General features: G+C 38.4%; 1 long non-coding RNA gene and 1 pseudogene across 1 annotated transcript; both read right to left on the bottom strand.

The window, feature by feature from the left end:
• Positions 1 to 8,708: 8,708 nt before the first annotated feature.
• Positions 8,709 to 12,434, bottom strand: LOC107974105 (uncharacterized). Its single transcript, XR_001716650.3, has 2 exons — positions 9,705 to 12,434; positions 8,709 to 8,886 (listed from the first exon to the last, which is right to left on the bottom strand). It is a non-coding gene; the product is annotated as an uncharacterized LOC107974105 (long non-coding RNA).
• Positions 12,435 to 13,794: 1,360 nt separating this feature from the next.
• Positions 13,795 to 15,342, bottom strand: LOC471288 (alpha-actinin-4-like; annotated as a pseudogene).
• Between the last annotated feature and the right edge of the window lie 597 nt (positions 15,343 to 15,939).

Below are 15,939 nucleotides of genomic sequence, written 5' to 3'. Positions count from 1 at the left end.
AATACAAAAATTAGCCGGATGTGGTGCAACTATGGTCCCAGCTACTCAGCAGGCTGAGGTGGGAGGATTGCTTGAGCCTGGAAGGCTGAGGTTGCAGTGAGCTGGGATTGTGCTCCAGCCTGGGTGACAGAGTGAAGCCCTCTCTTAAAAAAAATAAAAAAGAAGAAAAGATGTATATAGAAATGTCACATTGTTCAACTGAAGGATACGTGGGTGAATAGATAAAAGGAAGTTATGTGACAGTAACAGGCAGGCCAGTTATTCACTTGGGTGACTCCTCTAACAAATTCTAAATATTGAATTACGTGGAACATACAGCTCATCCCAAAGCGCTTTTTTTCCCTTACTTAATAATAGTTCAATAATATAGAGTAAAATAGAATAAAAATCTGATAATTATAAGAAAAGATAACTATAGTTGATGAATTCCAATTATCATAATCAACTGGTTTAAAGGTACTCTGTCAACATAAACTTCCTATATACACATAGTAGGCAACAACTTGACCAAAATTTGGTGGAAACATTAGGTTCCAACTCACTAAAGCTCACACATGTGCATGTGGACATGCAAGTGTGTGTGGGGGGGAGGGAGGGTGTGGGTATGTGTGTGTATGTTCCATAAAAGAATCATAGAATGGTGTTGACTTAGAATAAGTATATGGAGACAAATGAGAAAACTAAATTAAATTCAATATTCATTTCTCACAACTTTGTGAGTAATTTATTTTCCTTTGTTTAAACATAGGTGGCATGACTTTTCTTAGTAAATCAGTAGTAATTAATTATGCTCATACATGCCTCTAAGAAAGCCTAGAAACTTAAATATCTTAAAACAATTCAATATTTGAAGTAAATAAACACATTTACTATGTAATAGTTTTGCATTTCTGATCTTATATGAAATAGTGTAAGTACATGGAATTGTACCAGTTTATAGGAATACTAAAATCATAAGAAGTTAAAAATATATACATAATATTACCACTAATAAGTTAGTTACTGTGGGTAGCATTAGATTTAGTGTTTAAATATTTTTGGTTGAGTAACTTAGATCGGCAGCTAAATCGAAGTTAAAAGAAGTGTGCAAGAAGCAAGACATTAATATTTGGTGCCATTTATTTCAATTTATGTGAAAAAAATTAGAAAATAATGATCTGAGGTTTACTAGTTAATTGGCATGCATTAAACATATTAAAATAACCTTTCATGACTAAAATTTTAATGTTGGCTTCTAGCATTGAACATGTACCTAACAATAAAATCAATATTTCAACAGGTTTGCCACCAGTATGCAGAAAACCTTAATGGAATAAGTGAGCTGTTAGTTTCCCTTATAGAACAGGGATATTTTAGGTAGGGCTATGAAAAGATTTTGTCCTGTCTAGATATAGAAACAAGCATAAGCAAAGTCCCACAAATGGACATTTTATTATTTATTTCAATAATGTCTCCCTTTATCTGCCCTTTATCCTACTGCTATTTAGACTACCTTCTTGTTGGTCACCTTCCATCTTACATTATTTTTTGTTTGGAAATTTGCCTCAGGCTCCCATAAAAAAACTCAACAATTGTTTTTACATTTTAATTATTTCAACATGCCAGATTAATCTGTCCCAAATATTCATGATGTGTATCCATGCATCCATTCAATCAGTCTATTGAACATCTACCATGTGCCAGGAATTATGCTGAGTTCTGGAGGCTTAAATGCAAATAAAATATATTACCTGCAAAAAGGTCAATGACTCAAATGAGTGCTGTGGGTATAAATTGAGAATTAAAACACAGTGCAAGTTAGAGATATAGCTACAGAGAATTACAATATGACACAGTTGTATTCACATTAACTACACTCTTGGTATGACTTCTGATATTGCTCCTAATTTATAGAAAGATACAGTTTATTTTCTAAAAGCTCATTATAAATAAAATTATGATAAAACCCATCTTATATTCTCTTAGAAATAATGGTTCAATTGGGAGCTTATTCAGAAATAGTAAGGCCCTCACAAGAATATAAATATAATCAACAACATATCATAAAGCTAATTTGAATGCTTAAAACCAGTCAGGATTTTGTAAAGATACATCCATGTGGAACATGAGCTTGTGTGTACTGGTGTATGTGTGTTCACATGCACACTCACAAAGTTGTTTTAACGCATCAAATAAATGTTTGGAAAAATCTTAACCCTTTAAAATTTGCATAAAATACTGAGTACAAATTTCTGACTTTTAGTAAATTATCTTTTATGCAGACAAAGACATCAGAATTAAAAATAAATAAATATTAGAGCAGTTAAGATGCCGTATAGCAGGTAAAAAGCCCAAACCTAAAATGAAACTCCTGTCTGGGAGAAAAGTAATTTAGCCTCATGAGCACTTACACCTCAGAGGGTCAGGCATATGAGCAATTAAAATTAAACAAGTTGATTTTAATATGCCTTAGTAACTGTGATTGATCTTATAGAGCCTATGTTGACTATGTATCAAGAAACAATTTAGGATCTAGTTTAAAACAAAGTTTATAATCCTTGTTTAATGGATTTTTGTTACCTCAGGCAATACAGTGCGTAAAAATGATTAAAAAGTTCCCTCTCTCTGTGTAATCAATAAAACCGTTCTCTAAATGAGGATCCAAAGGCTCAGCAGGCTTGGCAGTGCTGCATCTGTAGAATTCCAAATAAGCCATCTATCATTATTCCCATACACAAGTTCATTAGACACCTCATCCCCATCTTATTAGCATTAAGGTCAGCTAAACAGTCAAATCAAAAGGTCACTTCTTAAAAATATGTAGTTATACCAAAACATAAATAAAAACCTCAACAGAAATACACTGAAATGCAGTGTTAACAAAGAGATTAGAAAATATACATACATGTGTAAGGTGACAAACACAACATTCTACAGTGATAAATTTTAAAGAGGAGTTTGAATCAAATACTAAAAACAAATATAAAAAAATCTCAATTAGCTGTATTACTTAAAGGCATTAATCCCTATTTATTATGAAATAAATACATATAAAATAAATAAATTATAACATCTAGATTTTTAAATAAAAGAATAGATTAAATTATGACTTTGAAATTAAATTTTAATTCATTTTGGGATTTCAGGAATCACTCCTATATATATTTACAAATATCATGAAAAATTTCTGAATTCATTTAAGCTTTAAAAACTTTTAAATCTTTTTTCACAAGAGTAAAAATATATGGTATAGTGAAGGTCAAATACCTAGATTTATATATGTTTTTGTATGAAAACTTTCTCACTGTGTCTATTTTATGATTTGTATAGCAAAGGTGATATGGAATTAAACTTTCATACACTGATTTTTCATAAAATTGCTACATTTTGATGAATTTCTATTTTTAGTGAACCTGAGGAAAAATACAAATATAATCTATAAATATGGTAATTATAACACTCACTGTCCCACATGAAAATAAATATCTAAATTGTTACATTTGTAGATATTCATGATTCATCACTTAAATATTTTACTTGACTATAATTATAATTAATTAAGATTAACTTAGTGTTCATTTTAGTCAACTCAGGCTGCTGTAACAAATTAGCATAAATGAGTGGCTCAAACAACAGAAATTTACTTCTCACCATTCTGGAGTCTGGAAGTCCAAGAACAGGGTGCTAGCATGATGGAATTCCTGGTGAGTGCCTTTTTCCTGGTTATGTCTTCACATGGCCCTTCCTTGGTACCTTCATGCAGAAAAAGAAATTTCGTATCTCTTCCTCTATTGATGAAGACATTTAATCCCATTATGGTATCTCCACAGTCAGCTCCTAACCTAACCCTCATTATCTCCCAAAAACCTTACCTCCAAATACCACCAAACTAGAGATTAGATTTTCAACATACAAATTTAGGGGAAGGCATAAACATTCAGTTCATGCAGTATTTAACAATTATTCCATTTAGTTTATGGTATATATATGTGTGTGTGTATATATGGGTGTGGGTATAAGCTTATTAGTATCTAATATAATTTACTAAAGGTTTATCATAGATGTTTTATTCATAACTCTTAAAGAAAAATGAAGAGAATTATATCTTGTTGAATTACTCTAACTCTACTGAATGGTTTATCATTGCTATGCCTATGATAAATATAAATGATTTATTAAATACTCACTATTCTAATAACTTTATGTGGACTATAACATTTAGCACTCACAACAACCCTGTATTAGCTTCTATTATTTTCCTCACTTTATAGATAAAAAATCTGAGGCACAGAGGATTATAAAAAATTTTCCCAAGGAAGCACAGCTAGTGAGTAGTCAAATGCAAGATGAAAATCTGATCATTTCCCCCCCCAGTGTTTGTCATTTGTCTCATAATATTTTCCATGGTGATATCTTAAACTACCTCACTATATCCTGAAATTTTCAAAAGGCATGTGTATATAAGCCAATAAGTCTCAGAATTTTTTAAATTGCTAGCAAGATTAATTGGGCAGGGTAAGGTGAACCAACATCATCACATCAGCTAGCTGATGTCTCTGGCCGGTAGCCTGTGTCACTACAGGCTGAAAACCATTTTTGTGACTGTGTCCTTCTTTCAACTTTTTTCTCCTTCATACCTCTATGGTTTTCTAGAGTTTTCAAAACTCGATAGGTGCTGGAAGGCTTTCATTTTATATATGATCATAGTTTAATACAATAAAAGCAGAGAGCATGCCATTCACATTTATTCTTTTTCAATTACTAGCATAGAATAAAACTCACCATTAAAACTAAGTTGAGGAGAACATATTAAAAGTTTTAGTCTCTCTAACAATTGCAAAGTTTAGATGTGATTATATATAATATCAGCAATCATATTTCAAATTAAGTAAATCATATATCTCATTTCATACATAAAATGCATAAAAACGTTTTATTACAAATCCAAATATTATTTGATTCTTATTCTCCATTTATTTTATTTTTAGAGGAACAAGAAAATCAGTAATACTTTGAAATATAAAAGTAATGTAAATTATGGCAAATATGTGGGATTAGTGCTCTCATTTTTCATTGTGTCTTTTTGTGTGCCTACTTGTCCTGAAGAAGTAGTAACATTAAAAGTTACATATCTCATAGCTTTTATTAGCAAATTGCTTTTTATTGAAGAGATACACTTTTGTGATATTTTTATGGTGGACTGGCATTCTATTTAATTATTTTCTGTCAGAAAATACAGTTGAGAAGATCTAAGGTTTTATTCAGTAACATCCCATGGTCTAGTTCTGAGCAGGAGGGATAGAAGCCAACAATCTATTGTAATGCAAGCCTTGGAAGTCCCTTTTGTCCCCTCATCCATGTCAGGGTCAGAAACACCAGATCCTCCAGCAGGACATTGGAGTCATGGCACATTGGAGTCATTCTTGGAGATCCTACCAATAGCCAACTCCTGTATTAAACCAGTAATCCCTAACATCAAATCATTTTCAGTTTAAAATACCACAAGAAACCTGCAAGTAAGTCCTGAAGACACAAAATGATAAACAATGGTCCAAGGTTCATTCTATCATAGAAAAAATAATTTTTCGTCAAATAAATATATAAAATAGATTTAATAGTGTTTCTTTTGTTTTTTACTTCATATCTTTAATTCATGAGATAGATAAGAAAGAACATATTAATGGATTAAATTTTAAACATATTTTATAAGTAGTATTTTCAAAATAAAATTCATTTGGAATTAATTATTGCAGTGACTTGAACAATCTGAGAATATACCTGCTTAAATGGTTAGCTTTGTTAACCATCACAATTTCTTCTAACAAAATAAATGTATGTTCTCCAACTCACATTTCTTTCCAAGTTTTAGTACCACCTCATCCAAAAGGCAAGTACCTCATATTGAGATTTGACAAATGACACATTACTATAAATCACAATGAATACATTTATGTCTCTTAATAGACCACCAAGGATAAATACAATATGATATTGTTAGTATTTATATTCCATAGTAAATTTACATTTCCAGATATAATGACATACATTTAAAATTTATCCCTACTATTTTACAATTTTCTCATTTGCCAAATGACTGAATATCAAAATACCACTAATACATTTACATCTGTATGGATAGATGTCTTTCCTTCTGGAGCATGCTTAGAAAGTTTATTAAAAATTTTATGGTGTTTCCCATAAAACAACCAACCATAACTATCTCGTGTTGGGATTTACCATTTATGAACACAAAAACACAGGCTTTTATTAGCTGGCATTTGTGGGACTTTTTATTATAAACATCCCTTTAAAAATATGGTAGAATATATGGATGCGTGAACACAAAAAAGTGAGGATGGTCTAATGATGGTCAAGAAGAATTCCTTTTTGTAATGAAGTGGAATCTTATTTTCCTCTCCTTTTTGTTCTTTCACCTTGATCCACTTGTTTTTCACCAACTTATAATGGTATAAAATGAAGAGGATATCATGAGCTGCTCCAAATAGTATAATTTTCTGTTTACTTCACTGAAGACAAAAAAGCCAATGAACATTGATTTGGCTTGCATGAGGAGCAAGTAAGGCACCCGGGTCTCATGTCCATTTATAACACTATTTACCAGAACATTTTATCTCCTTAATTTCTAGTTTACTGGTAAAACAAAATTTCAGTAACCTTAGCAAATACTGAGTTGCCCTTCTTTACAAGCTTTGAAATTTACTATTTAATTTGTCTTTGCTCAAATGATATGTAGAAAATGATTAGAAATGTGTCATTGTCTAGACCTGAATGCATGACTTCTAAATATCACCAATGACCATATTATTATTGCGATTTATTCTCTACCATCATGCAATTCTAACTTCTAAATTGTGGGATAGAGAATTATCATGATGAGTTTACTTTTTTCAAACAATAAACCACTTTATATCTTAAAGGTGTAAAAAGTAAAGTAGAGGTTCCTCTTCAAAGACTTTCCTCCCCATCTAATTAGCAATAAATAGTAACTTCTCTTAGAAGCAAAATTTATTCAAAGACCTGTGCTAACATTCTTTAATATCTGTTAGCTTTAGTAAAGAAATCAATATACTTTATCTTCTTAGCTCCCACAATTTAGCCTAAATATTTGCCCCGGCATGCTTATACTGCTCCAAGCAAGCATTAAGTCATAGTCTGTTCCTCTTCCTTATTTAAAAGTGTTTTTACCTTTCTCAGCATTCCACGAGTTGCTTCCTCCTTCCTTTGTTCCCCTCTACCTTTGCCTCTTTTAAAAAGTTCTAAGTTTCTAGCCAATTGGGACAAATAGAGAATGTGAGGTTCCGTTCCAGCCAGTGGAAGCCGGACACAGCAGTACGGTGGAAGCGTCAGGTTAAACGTGGCCCTGTCACCTTTGTTCAGTGTACTCTCGTGGAAAAACTGCTGGTGAGTGTACCCTTTCTGCAGGAAGTAAAAATGGCCCTAATAAATAAATTAAATTTATGTTCAAGTGCTATTTCTTTATGGCATGGAGGAACAAACATTTCAAACAAAGGTATTCTTACTCCAGGTGGAATTAAATCAAAACACAGGATGCACATACATTCAAAAGTCCAAAACTATTCCTGTTGCCCCCAAATCCCCATTTGAAATCTTAATCATTTTAATCTTTCTACAGTTAACCTCATTGTCTCATGATAATTCTATTTAGAAAACCACTTTATTTCTTTCTAGAACTTCAGATCAAACTTTCTCATTGCCACGTTTAGGGTTAGTTTCACATGTTCATGGTGTTATAGACTGAATGGGCCTTCCAAATTCATGTTAAAACCCTAATCCCCACTGTGATGGTATTAGGAGGTAGTGCTTTTGGGAGATAATTAAGATTTGATGACTTCATGAGGGCAGAGCCTCATGAACAAGATTAGTGCCCTTAGAAAAGTCATTACAAGAGAACTTGTTTCCCCTCTCTTCTCTCTACCATGTGAAGATACAGTGAGAAGTCGGCAGTCTGAAGCCTGGCAGAGGACCCTCACCAGAACTCAACCATGCTGGCCGCCTGATCTAGGAATTCCAGAGACCAAAATTATGAGAAACAAATGTGTTATGTGTAAGCCACCTATCTATGGTAATATGTCACAGCAGTCTAAGACCAGTGAAATACATGCATTCATTCAGAAATAAAAATAGTGATAATGAAAACAAAAGTTATTATTTTAATCCCACTGATATGGTTTGAGTTTGTCTCCCCATCCAAATCTCATGTCAAATTGTAATCACTCGTGTTGGAGATAGGGCTTGGGCACAGAGTTCTCATGAATGGGTTAGCATCATCCCTGAGGTGCTATTCTCTTGATAGTGAATGAGTGAGTTATCATGAGATCTGGTTGTTTAAAAGTGCGTCGCACCTACCCTCTCTTCCTCCTGCTCTGGTCAAGTTCTGGCTTGCTTCTTCTTCATCTTTTATGATGATTGTAAGTTTCCTGAGGCTTCCTCAGAAGCAGAAGCTGTCATGCTTCCTGTACAGTCTGCACAACTGGGAGTCAATTAAACCTCTTTTCTTTATATTCAGTTTTAGGTATTTATTAAAGCAATGCGAGAACAAACTAATACACCCACTTAACATATCGTTGTGAAATATGCAGGAGTTGAAAAATGTGGATGATGGAGGAGGTGGAGCAAGATGGCAGAATAGAAGTCTCCACAGATTGTCCCTCCTGCAAGGACACAAAGTTAACAACTATCTACAAACATACACACACAAAAAAATCTACTTTATAAAAACCAAGAATCAAGTGAGCAATCAAAGTATCTGGTTTTACATTCATATTGATGAAAGAGGCACTGAAGTGGTAGGAAAAATAGTCTTGAGTCACTGATGACACCCTTCCTCCAGTCCCCAGCGGTGGCGGTATGGTAGAGAGAGCAGTTCTGTGAGAGGAAAAGTGCAGCAATTGTGAGGCATTGAACATGTAGTGCTACCCTTTTATAGCAGAAAACAAAACCGGACCAAACATAGCTGATGCCCACCCACGGAGAAAGTATTTAAGCCAGTCCTAGCCAGAGGGGAATCACCCTTCCCAGTGGTCTGTACTTGAATTCCCACAAGCCTAACCACTGTGAACTAACATGGCTTTGGGCACCTAAATAAAATAGAAAGTCAGCGTTGGCCACAAGAACTGAAATTCCTAAGTGAGACCTAGTGCTGAACTAGGCCCAGAGCCAGGGAACTGGGGGGCACATAACCTACTAAGATACCAGCCAGGATGACTAAGGGAATACTGGCATCACCCGTCTCCTAACCCAGATTAAAAAAAGCTTGTGACTCCAAAAGAGACCCCTTCCTTCCACTTAAGGAGAAGGGTGGAAAGAATGAGGAGGACTTTGTCTTGGATTTGGATACCAGCTCAGCCACAGCAGGATAGGACACCGGTCAGAGTCGTGAGTCCCTGTTTCCAAGGCTTAGCTCCCAGATAACTCTTCTAGAAACACCCTGATCCAAAAAAGGCAGCCTTGGCCTTGAAAAGAAGGACCCAGTCCTGGCAGGATTTGTCAATGGCTAACTGAAGAAAGTTTGGGCCATGAATAACCAACAATGATAGCAAGGTTCTATTTCAAGGGCCTTGGGTGAGTTTCTGAGACTTTCTGGCCTCAGGTGGGACTCAGAGGAGTCCTAGCTATGGTAGCTATAGGGCGAGACTCCTCCCACTTTAGAAATGAAAAGGGAAGAGTAAAGATTTTTATCTTACCTTTTAGTTACCAGCTCATCCACAGTGGAGTAGAACACCAAGGAGGCTCTTGGGTTGGCTCTTAGACAGCATTTCCGGACCTGCCCTGGACCACAGTGGAGTCTGTTGCCCTGAATGGTGAGTACCAGCACAGGCAGCATCAAATACAAATTGACTGAAGAGACATGGGGCCTTAAAGGAACAATGACAGTCATCTGTCAGTACTGTCTGTGGGCTGTGATGGCAGAGACTCCTCTGCCTTTGGAAAGGAGAGGGATGAATGTGAAGCACTATGTCTCATGGTTTGAGTGTCAGCTCAGCCACAGTACAATAGAACCCCATGAAGATGTCTAAGGACCTGGGGAATCCCGTCGCCTTGAAGGGAAGGACACAAGCTGGGTTGGCTTCGCCATTGGCTGACTGTAGAGCTTCAGGGCCTAGAATGAACATAAGGAGTAGCCATTGAGTGATTACAGCAGGTCTTGGGTGAGAACCAGTGCTGTACTGGCTTCAGGTATGATCTAGCACATTCCTAGTGGTGGTAGTCACAGAGGTGCTTGTGTCACTCCACCACCAGCTCTAAGTGTCTCATAACAAAGAGAGACTTCATTTGTTTGGTAGAAACTGAAGAAAGAGAATAAGAATCTCTGCCTGTAAATCCAGAGAATTCTCCTGGATTTTGTCTAAGACCATCAAGGAAATGCCCCTGTGGATCTTCAAAAACCACAGTGTTACTGTGGTTGGGTAACCCCTAATGCAGATACAGCTCAGAGCACAACACTCAAGTACTTTGAATATATGGAAGGATTTCCCAACAAGGATAGGTACAAACAAGCCCAGACTGAGAAGACTACAATAAATACCCAACTCTACAATGCCCAGAAACAGACAAATATTTATAAGTATCAAGACCACCCAGGAAAACATGACTTCAATAAATGAACTAACTTAAGCACCAGGAATCAATCCTGGAGAAACAGAAATATCTGACCTTTCAGACAGAGAATTCAAAATAGCTGTTTTGAGGAAACTCAAGAAATTTAGGACAACACAGAGAAGGAATTTAGAATTATATCAGACAAATATAACAAAAAGATTAAAATAATTTACAAGAATGAAGCAGAAATTCTGAAGCTAAAAAATGCTATTGGCATACTGAAGACTGCATCATAGTCTTTTAACACTCGCTTAACAGAATTGATCAAGTAGAAAAAAAGAATTAGTGAGCTTGAAGACAGGTGATTTGAAAATAGTCAGAGGAGACAAAAGAGAAAACAATGAAAAACAATGAAGCACACTTACAGGATATAGAAAATAGCATCAAAATGGCAAATCTAAGAGTTATTGGCCTTAAAATGGAGGTAGGAAAAGAGATAGGGGTAGACAGTTTATTCAAAAGGATAATAACAGATAATTTTTCCCAAACCTAGATAAATTATGGATATGGACCTTTAGGAAATACACATTCTTCCTTGTAACTCCCAAGGACATCTGGAGGAATAACAGAGAAGTTCATATGGCATTCCTCTGACTATCTGGATAGAGGTAGCATTCTCTGAGTGTCCTTAAAAATTCTGAGGACATTCAGCATGATGAGTAGACAGCTTCAAAGATAACAAATACTATTGGCAATCTTCAAAGGTGGAACATTCTGTGATCCAAATGATGTTTATTCAGTTACTGCCCAGAGTTCTGAAATCCCTCCCCAATTGCTATCTTAATCTAATCCATTCACATTACTTTATATAAAAATAGATTCAAACTTGCTGGAAATGCTACTGATTCGACAGTTGAGAAAATGCTATTCATGTATAAGGAAAGCAAAATATGTGCCTAATTCTGACAACCTTGAATTGTCTTTGACTTTCTAGTTATAGAAGATCACATCTCAATTTTAGTCCTTGACACAACATGGTGATGCTAGTATAAAGAGTGTGTTGGGGAAGGACTAAGCTAGAGCCAGAGTGACGCCTTGGGAAGCTGCCCCTATCAACCAGTAGAAGAAAAATAAAGGTCTAAACCAAAGCAAAAGCAATGGATTGGCCAAAACTGGAAGTGGGGAGGTATATAAACATAATAAGCAGAATAGACAATTTGGAGACTCAGTAGATCTGGGTTGAAAAGAAAGTGGCATTTAACGTGGTTCCCAGATACCAAAGTTAGAATAGAGATGAATTATGGTGCTATCCAGGATACAGGGAGAAATATACAATTAGTAGATACAATGTATCCTTGTGGCTAGGTAAAGACTTTCATTTTTTTTTTTTTTTTTTTTTTTTTGGAGACAGAGCCCTTGCTTTGTCACCTAGGCTGGAGTGCAGTGGCGTGATCTCAGCTCACTGCAACCTCCACCTCCCGGGTTCAAGAGATTCTCCTGCTTCAGCCTCCCGAATAGCTGGGACTACAGGCTTACACCATTATGAGCACCTGATTTTTGTATTTTTAGTAGAGATGGGGTTTCACCATGTAGGGCAGGCTCGTCTTGAACTCCTGATCCACCCATCTTGGCCTTCCAAAGTGCTGGGCTTACAGATGTGATCCACCATGCCTGGCCACCTTAAGCTATATATATATATCCTTAAATATACAACTATATATGCATCCTGGAAAAGCAGCGCTGTGTAGTGGTTAAGACTACTGAGTGGTAGCCAGTCTATGTGGGTTCATGCCTCAGATCTTCAACTTTATCAGTATTTATTTGCAGGGAGAAAAACCTTGCGAAAATTACTCTCCCTTCTCAGTTCCTTTAAATATAAAATAAGAACATATGACATACTTATTTCATGAGAATTAAATGAGTTAATTTTACTTTATAATTATTTTTAGAACTTAGCAAATGATAATTTAATGTTTATTAAATAATTTTATTAATAAAACTAGTTTCAAATATTTCTAAAACCTCCACATATTTCATTGTAAATAGGGCATTAAAATTATAGGATAAAACTGTAAAAATCTCTAATACTCTGTATGATTTGTTTCCCAGGTTTCTTTTGTGTAAGGAAGTGATTACTATATTAAAGAGTGACTGATGAGTGCACTGAAATGCTAATCTTAAAACTACTAGAGAGCTGTATCCTATAATAAACTCAGTATAGTAAATTGTACATAATTTCCTAGCAACGAATGTTGTAATAAGTTACTGAGTTTGGAGAATATCACTCCAAAAAACATAAAAACCTTTCTGAAGTGATTTCAACGTTGACCTGAAAAATATCAATGAATTTTCAACATACATTTTATTCATATTTTGCTTCTCCTGTCACTATTAAATGGCTGTCTAAAACGTTCTACTCTTATCATTAAAAGATAATGTCAACTAGCTGTTGATCTCTCCGGTGATCCACAGCAAAATTATATAATTTGTAACAATGCAGATTTGATGTAAGAAACAACTTCATTTATTTATTTGTTTGTTTATTTAGTAATTCTCTGAAAGTTTTTATAGTTTTTTTGTGTTTTTAGTGATTTTTTTGTTTGTTTTTTGTTGTTTTGTGTTTTTTTTTTTCCTTTTTTTTTTTTTTTGGTTCTTAGAAAATCTGAGACATGTGAGGCCAGACAAAGCAAGGCCGGGGCTGGTGGGATGGGGTGGGGTTCAGGGGGGTCCGGTCTGCCAACTCAGCTCCTCTGCTGCGAAAGCGGGGTGCTGGTTGGGGCCCCCCATCTCCTGGCAATGGCAAGTGAGTCTGGAGCAGGGAGGGGAGAGGGGCTGGGTGGGTCCCCAGCCGTCGGGTGGTGGTGGCGCCCTCTGCTGGCCCCTCGCATGGCCCAGGCGGTTCCTGGACAAGGCACATGGGGCTTTGGCCTGGATGGGGAGGCCTTGAAGGGACCTCGGGGCAAAGGAAGAGACCTGGGTATGGTGAGGCATCCCCAGGGCATGGAAGGGACCGGTTGTGCTGTGGGAATCCACTGTCCCCTGCAAGATGGTTTAAAAAACACAACACATCATACATATTTACCAGACCAGAAGCGCTGGCCCTAAGTCTCCCCAACCCCAACCTGGTCGGGGGAACCTCCTGGCCAACCCCCAAAAAGAGAGAGGAGAGAGCCTGCCCCAGCCCCTCCCTGCCCACCCAGCCACCCGGGAGGACAGCAGAGAGTGCTTTGCATAGATACAGAGTGGAGGAACGGGACTGTGGGGCTGCCCCGGCCCCTCCTGGAGGCCATGGGGGGTGTTGGGTCCAGGTCTCTCTGGGGCCTCACAGGTTGCTCTCGCCATACAGGGCTGTGGAGGAGGACTTGTAGTCGAGGACACCGGGCACGGCGTCAGGGCCCTGGTAGGTCACCATGCGGGCGATACAGTACTCCGCCTGGTTGGGGAGCAGTTCTCTCGCAGCTCCTCAGCTGTGATGAAGTTCTTGTCCCCTGCCAGGACCTTGAAGGAGGCGATGACCTGGTCGGCCATGTCCGTGTCGGTGGTCTCCCGCGACATGAAGTCGATGAAGGCTTGGAAGGTCACAAGGCCGCTATGGTTGGGGTCGACCAGGCTCATGATGCGGTTGAACTCGGCCTCACCCTGCCGGTCGTTCTCCACGTCATAGTCCAGGTTGATGAGGCAGGCCTTGAACCCCTCAGGCCCCAGCACCCCACCATGATCCTTGTGAAAGTGGTTGAAGGAAGCCCGGAACTCCTGCATCTGCTCCTGGCTGATGCCTTTGGCGTCGCGGGTGAGGATCTGGTTCTCCACCTCATTGATGGTTGGGGCAATGGTGGTGAGCAGCTGCTCCCTGCCCACGCGGATGTGCTCCATGGTGTGCTTGTTGTCGAAGATGAGGGCCTCCTGAATGAGCTGGTGCTGCTGCTCCAGCAGGTCCAGGTTAGGCTTGTAGTCCACGATGCTGTTTTCACACTGCTTCAGGTGGCTCAGCTGGTCCTCCAGGGTCCCGTTCGTCTCAGTGGAGATGAGCCCGATCTCCTCCATCTTGGTCTGGATCCAGGGCCCCACGACGTTGGCCTGGCTGGCGAACTGGCAGCGCAGGTGCTCGTTGGACTGCTGGTTGCTCTGCTCCTCCAGGAGGGCGTGGTCCCGTTTTGGCACCAGCTACTGCACTTTCCCCCACTTGGAGTTGATGATCTGTGGGGTGACGGTGGTGTAGGGGTTGCTGCCTGACAGCTTGATGTGGTTGCGCTCAGCGATCCTCTGGGCCTCCTTGTGGATGGCCAGGATGGCCTCGTGCTTCCTGTCGGCTTCGGGCAGGGTGGATTTGAACTGGTCGTGGGCTGAGATCAGGCCCTCAGTCTCCTCGATGGTGTGGATGATGAACATGTCCTGGAGGTCCTCCATGGCGCTCTCCATCCAGTTGTTGAAGGGGGCCACGCTCTTGGCGTACTCCAGGTGCAGCTAGTCTATGGCCTCCAGCTGCTTCGCTGTTTTCTCCAGGGCTTCCCTGCGACTGTTGGTCAGAGACCCGAGGGCGTCCCACTGGTCCCAGATCTTCTGGCACCGGGTGTTGACATTGTGGGAGTCGTAGTAATCCAGCTCGTTGAGCTCCTGGGCAATGGCTGCGATCTGCTCCACGCGGTGCTGGTGTGCCGCAGCCAGGTAGCTCTCGAAGGCCTCGTGCTTGCGAATGAGGGCTTTGATGTCCGACAGCATGGCGGTCTTGTAGTCCTGGTGCCCCAGCATGGCTTCCTTCCCTAGGACCCAGGCCAAGGGACAGCCAGAGTGGGGACAAGGGGTCGTTGGGGGCTGGTCGTATTCCCAGGAAATCAAGTCCCTCGGAGAAGCATCCACCAGATAAGATTAGACAGTTGCCTTTTTCAGGAAATTTCTAAGAAGACTACAGACAATTTTAGAATTTGGGACAAAATTGAAGTGACAGTTTTTTTACTCTAATGCTTTGATAAAAAAATTAATCATCATCCTCATTATAATCATCATCAAGGTCTTAATAATGGGAATTGGAAAATAATAGGACAAGATAGATAATCACAGCAAAATGTCAATACCACATTAAAAGGATACTCATATAAAGTACCCTTAAAGGGGAATTGCTTGAAAAGCAATGATAATTTACAGAGAAAAGGAAAAACCCATTTATTTAATTATAAATGCTTCCTTTAAGAAAACCATAGTAGATTAATCAGAGGAATACCTTTTCAATGGTCTATCTGTTATTGGACTAACAAGGTTAATTTCCTTTATGTTTATGCTTACCACAGGTTATTGCTCTGTTATCTCATTCATAGCAGAACTCACAAAGGGATTAGCTTTCTCACAATCAAAGTGCTATGAGCAACGTAGTTTCTCATTTGT

The sequence above is a fragment of the Pan troglodytes genome, chromosome 3 (genome assembly GCF_028858775.2).
Source record: "Pan troglodytes isolate AG18354 chromosome 3, NHGRI_mPanTro3-v2.0_pri, whole genome shotgun sequence".
Taxonomy (NCBI): Eukaryota; Metazoa; Chordata; class Mammalia; order Primates; family Hominidae; genus Pan; species Pan troglodytes.
This window is presented reverse-complemented; position numbering and strand designations above follow the sequence as displayed.